This window comes from Hevea brasiliensis, chromosome 17 (assembly GCF_030052815.1).
Source record: "Hevea brasiliensis isolate MT/VB/25A 57/8 chromosome 17, ASM3005281v1, whole genome shotgun sequence".
Lineage (NCBI taxonomy): Eukaryota > Viridiplantae > Streptophyta > Magnoliopsida > Malpighiales > Euphorbiaceae > Hevea > Hevea brasiliensis.
This window is the reverse complement of record NC_079509.1, coordinates 2,430,654-2,437,602: the sequence shown is the minus strand read 5'-3', so window position 1 is coordinate 2,437,602 and position 6,949 is coordinate 2,430,654. Positions and strand designations below refer to the sequence as shown.

The window sequence follows — 6,949 nt, the reverse complement described above, 5'->3', positions numbered from 1 at the left end:
CTAACTGAGTCAAGTTCATAAATCCCAGCCTTCTTTGGCTCAAGTGCTCTAGGATTTCCCCATAAATGGGTATTATGAGCAATCTTCTCTAATAAATCATAGTATTCTTCACTTGTCATTCTCATGAAATCTCCTCCTACTTGTGAATCAATTGTGTTTCTTATGACTGGAGTAACTCTGGTGTAGAAATTCTAAACAATCATCCATTTGGGTATTTCATGATGAGGACATTGCCTTTCAAGCTCCTTAAATCTCATCCAAGATTCATACAAAGTTTCATCATCTCTTGGCTTAAAAGCTACCATCAAATTCCTTAAATGAGTGATCTTCCCAGGTGGGAAAAATTGAGATAGAAAAGCTTGAGATAGCTGCTCCCAAGTAGCTATAGTAGCTTGTGGAAATGAGTCATACCACTCTAATGCTGAATCATGAAGAGAGAATGGAAATAAGGTGAGCCGAATCACTTTATCTGAAACTCCAGGCTACCTTTGTGTGCCACATATCATCAAAAATTTCTTCAAACGAGAATGAGGATTTTCAAGTGGACTACCTCCAAATTGTGAATTCTGAACTATTTGAATGAGACCAGTCTTTAACTCAAATTGATTAGCTCCAATAATAGGTCTATTATCTCTCACATCTACACATCTAGGAAAAGCATAATCTAATATGGATCTTCTCTGAGGATCATTTTGATTAACAACTTCATTCTGTCTATTTTGCTTATTGCCTCCATTATCTCCACTAATAGCTCTATTTTGATTCTCCATATTTTCAATTTTCTCCTCTTGCTCAAACCTTTGTTATTCTTCTTTTTCTGCTTCCTTTCTCCTCTTAGATTCCTTTTTTTTGGCTCGACAAAATTTTTTAATTTCAGGGTTGAACAACAATTCAGTATCACTTGTGCTTTTCGATCGTCTCATAAACAAGAAAAGTACCTGAAAAACGCAAGGAACAGCAGTGAAAATAAAAGAAAATAAAAATTATAATTAGCTTAAAATAATTAAAATCCAACTTAAAAACAAACAATTCCCCGGTAACGGCGCCAAAAAACTTGATGTGCTAGCTGTGAAGTAGCTTCCACAAGTGCACGGGTCACAGTAGTATAGTTTTAAAAAATAATATCATTTCCACAGAGAATTGTGCTTAAATTGAAAATAAAAGGATAAGTTAATTAGAATGGTAAAATTTAAAAATATTAAAAATGAAATTTAAAATTAAAATTGGCATTTGAGGAATTTAAACTAAATCAAATAATTAACTAAATTAATTAAACTAGATTACCAAAATTTAAATTGAAATTGCTAATTATGAAATTGGAAGGAATTAAATCTAAATTCAATAAAAATTAAAGTGATTCTAGAGATAGGGTTTTCAATATTATTTGCATGTGGTTTATCCCTAATTTAGCCAAACACATGAGAATTACAATTTTGAGGGAAATTAATTCTTAGTTCTTTGAAACCTTTTTCAAGCATTTCAAAGTTGATATTCATTAAATCAAACCCTGTTTTAACGGTATTTCAAACCTAACGAAAACCTAATTAAAGTTCTAATTGATTTTGGAAAGTCCCCTTAATCCTCTTAGCTTATCTCTGACACCAAGAAAACTAAGTTTATTGCAAGATTATCTATCTCAAATATTCACTTTTCAGTCCATCTGTCAAGGATTAAAACTTAACTTAATGAGGACCCATTCATCAAGCAAGGCAACAAGCTCAAAAGCAATAAATCAAAATGCAATAAATCTTATTTAAATGACTAAATCAGTTCAAAAATCACAATACAAAGTAATATTTACAAACTCATCTCTAGAATTTCAAAGATCTACTCATAAATAATGATTTCAAGACAAACCCAAGTATAGAAATGAAGAAATAATGAAAATCTAAGCTAAGAAATAGAAATACCCAGTAAAATGATGAAGATTCTGCTTTGGAGAGTTGCGTAAAACACTTTTCTTCGCAAAAACCAAATTTCATGAGTCGCTCTTCCTCTCCTTCTTTTTTGCAAAATCTTTTGGGTTTAGGTGATCTCAAGGGCTGCTATTCTGTTAAGGGAGCGTATAAGCTTCTTTCTGCTTTAGGTAATTATGCTTCTTCTCCTTACCGGTTGGTTTGGAATAGACTATGGCATGTGCAGGTCTCACCTAAAATTAAGATGTTTGCTTGGAGGGCTTGTTGCAATATATTGCCTACAAGGAGTCATTTGCTTGATAAAGGTGTGCAGGTGGATGATTCGTGTCCATTTTGTAATAGTGTTGTTAAGACTGTTGTTCATACTATTCTCTCCTGCCCCTTTGCTTCATCTTGCCGGCACAAGTCGCCTTGTATCTTCTTACCGGTGCTGTTTCTCCCTTCAGGATGGCTCTAAGAGTTATTCTTGGTGGCCGATCCGATAATTGTAATGTGGCATTAGCCTTGGCCTGGTCCATTTGGAACACTCGTAATAGGCGATGTGGAAGGGAACTCGACTCTCACCTACTCGTGGTCTTCAATGAGTCACAATTTCTTTTTCAGGTGGAAGTGTGCCTCTTCAATGCCTCCACATGTTTCTGTCCCACTGCTTTATCGCAAGCCCCTTTAGTTCGATGGTGTCCTCCTCTTGTTGGTCTCTTAAAGTGTAATTTTAATGTTGCCTTTGCTGCAAATCATGAGTTTATGGGCCTTGGTTGGATTATGAGGAACCTTTCGGTGTTTTTAGGGTCGCTAAAATGAAGATCGTTATGGGAACCGCCTCTCTGATTCTTTGAAGCTTTGTGCTTTCGTGAAGCTCTCGGTTGGTTGAAGGTTCGAGGGTGGACGAAGGTTCACTGAGTCCGATTCCCTTCTTCAGTTCAGCGGTTTCATCCCGATCGACTTATCGATCTTATTTTGGTTCTATTGTAAATGATCGTAAATGGTTAATGCGATTTACGCTTTGTTCCTGCATTTTGTTAGAAAAGCGTGAACCAGTGCCGCTTCACACTGTGGCTAGAGCGACTATTTCGAGCACAGTGAGAATGAATGGGTTGATGAGGTCCCTTCATTCTTAGAGGATGCTGTCCAGTTTGATTTGCTCTCTTAATAAATTTCATTTACTCTAAAAAAAAAAAAAAACATTTTTGTAGTTATAAATTTCCTCCATCATATGCCTATTTATTTGAGTACCCCCCCTGTATATGATTTTCTTATCAGTTATGTCACGACCCAACCTATGGGCCGGACCGGCACTAGGACCTGGGCCAGCCTAAAGCCCCCGAGGCCCGTAGTAAGCCTAACTATTCATTAATCCAACTCTAAGGCCCATTTGGGCCCAATATCAAGAAATCAACCGGACAGAGTCCGGCCATAAAGTGGACCTTTCAACGGGGAGTTTTGGCTCACCCTACCTGTAAACAAAATATATCATCAATTGGGGAGCTCAGCTCACCCTCCACATACTCATCAGCATAAAAATAAATGGGAGCTCAGCTCCTTCATACAATCCATCAAACAGGCATATCATTATATGTTTGCAGGTCCAACATGATAATAATATTACAGACCAAAATCAAATGAATACTTCTAACACATGCGGAAATTCTAGGAGTTAATAAAATTACACAAACATTGATAAACAACCTGCGAGGAAAGGAAGCAGGTTAACCTCAAAAATATCCTCCTGTGGCCTAGAAAAATATTGAACAGGAGTGAGCGTTCGACTCAGAGAGTAAAATATCAATTTTAACCATAATCTCTATAACTATCTAAAACTAATGCATCCTGTAGAGTGAAATGCAACATCAACCACATTTTCACATCATAACATCAAAAAGGTAATTTGGAGCACTCACACACCCTGTAATATCAATCATAATATATGGGAGCTGATCCCCTATACAGCTCTCTTAAATCCAACCTGGTGCCAGCGAAGAACTCAAGCCAGACTTTCGCTTAATAAACCAAATCGGGGGTCCCAGCGAAGAACTCAAGCCGTGACTACCCCCCGAAGGATCGGGTCCCAGCGAAGAACTCAAGCCGTGACTACCCGTCCTATCCATAGTCCACACCACATCACACGCACGCCAACGCACGCACACTGCTGCAAATTACCACAACAACATCCATGGCACGTTAACACTTATGAATGCAACATAAATCGTGCCTAGAGTTTAACTACATAAATATATGCATATAAGTGATGCATGGGCATGCTTGAACATATAATAATATCGAAATTACAATTAAAATTAATATTTTACTCACAAACTTGACGGTGGTCACTGAGGCGGCTGGGCGGAGGAAGAAGGCTGTCCCGGCTCACCTGACAATTACATTACAATTTTTAATATAAATGACTCGATACAATCAAGAAAAGACCAAATACGTCCTAAGTCGTGCCGAAAATCCGGCAGAGTCTCCCCTATACCTAGGACCTACCCAACCTGCAAAAGGGCTAAAAACACACTTCTATATTCGCAACTCATATATCCACAATTCAATCACATCACACCCTCCCAGGCCCATCAAATCAGTCATCCATCACAATATGGAATATTTCATTTTAGTCCTTATAATTGATCATTTTTGCAAAAACTGCCCAAACAAGCTCTAAAAATTCTAAAACTTTGCCCCGCAGTCCTTAGCAATATTACTAGGCTATTGCAAAAAGAATCATAATTTTCTGAGCTACCACGAATATTTTATGGATTTTTAATCCTATTTAAGCACTAGAAAATTACGAAAAAGCAAGGTTCGGGTTTACCTTTGCCGATTCCGACTTCGGGAACGCGCTCGAGATGTCTGACAATTGGGGGTAGCCAAAACCTTGGTCCAATTCGGAGACTTTTCCAGAATCGGTCCATGCGCCCAAATTTGCGCATCGGTCAATCGTCCGAATTTCCGCGAATTGAGGATACCTACACGAAGCCCACAACACGGGGGTTAGTACATAAATTTTTCAGAATTTTCTAAGCTCATTTAATGCTCGGAAAAACACTGCGAAGTTCCATGGGACCCACCGAAAAACGGTGTCGAAAAAATTCAAAATTTATGTCGCCACGAAGCTCTCGACGAGTGGAACGCTCTGGTACTCTCGGTTTTCTCGTGGGATTCACGGTTTGTAAGAAATGTAGCCCGAAAGTCAAAATGGGCTAAAACTTCCCGGGCAAAAATTGGACAAACCGCTTGATGGATTTCGGTGTTCTTAGTGTCTATGGAAAGCTCTCGCCGAGTAGATGATTTTAGACACAAGACCCGATCCAATTGGTGGCCGGATCAGCCGAATTTTGGCCGGGAAGTCCAGGCGTCGCGCGCGCACTGCGCGTCCTTTCTGAGGCCGTTTTCCGGCGTTCCAGGCGGCGACCGGCCGTGGGGGAGGACCGAGGTGGGGCGCCGGCGAGGTGGGAAGGCAGGGGAGGCGGCGGCGCGGCAAGGGGAGGAGGGAGGAGAGAGAAAAGAGAGAGAGAAGGAAGAGAGGTCGACGCGCGCGGGAGGAAGAAGGAAGAAAAAGAAAAGGCCGGTCCGATTCGACCGGTCCGATCCGGTCTGGTTTGAATCGACCGGTCTGATTCAGGATACAAAATTTTGAATTTTTACTCTGCCTCGGGACCGAAAACGAGGTCCAAAAATTCCGAAAAAATTTCAGAAAACTCAGAAAAATACGTAGACTCCAAATATATTTTTAGTTTTGCCACGTGGTCTTTAAATAAATTTTTAAAAAATCATCAAAGTTTATATTTTCGGAAAATCGAACCCTATTTTTAAAATTCAAAAAATCTCAAAAAAATTCCTAAAATTTAAATAAAATTAAAATACCAATAATGATCATAAAATAATAATAAAATTTGAAATTTTGGGGTGTTACATTCTTCCCCCCTTACAGAAAATTCGTCCTTGAATTTTACACAAGGCAGAATAAAGCACATGATTATACATTGAACAGATAAGGGTACTTGCTACGCATGTCCCGTTCTGACTCCCAGGTGCACTCTTCCACTGACTGGCTCCTCCACAAGACCTTAACCATAGGGATCTGTTTTGATCTTAGCTGTCTCACTTGGTAGTCCACTATGGCTACAGGTTGCTCCTTAAATGTCAAATTCTCCTTTAGCTCTATTACATCTGGCTGTAGTACATGAGAAGGATCTGGAATGTATTTCCTGAGCATGGAGATGTGAAATACGGGATGAACATGAGAAAGGTTGGGTGGTAGCTCCAACCGGTAGGCAACTGCTCCAACTCTATCAGTAACCTCAAAAGGTCCAATATATCGAGGTGCCAACTTGCCCTTCCTTCCAAATCTCATGACTCCCTTCATTGGAGAAACTTTCAGGAATACATAATCACCTACTGCAAACTCCACATCCCTCCGTCTGGGGTCTGCATAACTCTTCTGCCTACTGAAAGCTGTTTTCAGTCGTTCCTTGATTAAAGGAACTACCTCTGAAGTGTACTGCACTAGGTCTACATCGTGCACCTTCGCTTCTCCCATTTCCGTTCAACACAGAGGAGACCTACACTTTCTTCCATATAGTGCCTCATAGGGTGCCATCCCTATGCTGGAATGGTAACTGTTGTTGTAGGCAAATTCCACCAAAGCTAGCTGCTCATCCCATTGACCTCCAAAATCCAAAACACTCATGCGAAGCATGTCTTCTAGTGTTTGGATTGTCCTTTCGGACTGTCCGTCTGTTTGAGGATGGAAAGCTGTACTAAAGTTCAACTGTGTGCCAAGTGCCTCCTGCAACTTTCTCCAAAACCGAGAAGTGGCGGGGCCTTACATCGGATATTATGGGCGGAACTCCATGCAATCTGACTATTTCTCGAATGTAGAGTCGGGCGTACTGTGCCACAGAATATGTAGTCTTCACAGGCAAGAAGTGAGCTGATTTGGTTAAGCGGTCTACAATTACCCATATGGAATCATATCTTCGCGTGGTACGAGGCAACCCAGTCACAAAATCCATAGTGATCATTTCCCACTTCCA

At 40.0% G+C, this 6,949-nt stretch overlaps 1 non-coding gene across 1 annotated transcript; it reads left to right on the top strand.

Moving 5' to 3' along the window:
- Window positions 1-213: 213 nt before the first annotated feature.
- On the top strand, window positions 214-319 carry LOC131175714 (small nucleolar RNA R71). The gene has a single exon (XR_009145903.1). It is a non-coding gene; the product is annotated as a small nucleolar RNA R71 (small nucleolar RNA).
- Window positions 320-6,949: the final 6,630 nt, after the last annotated feature.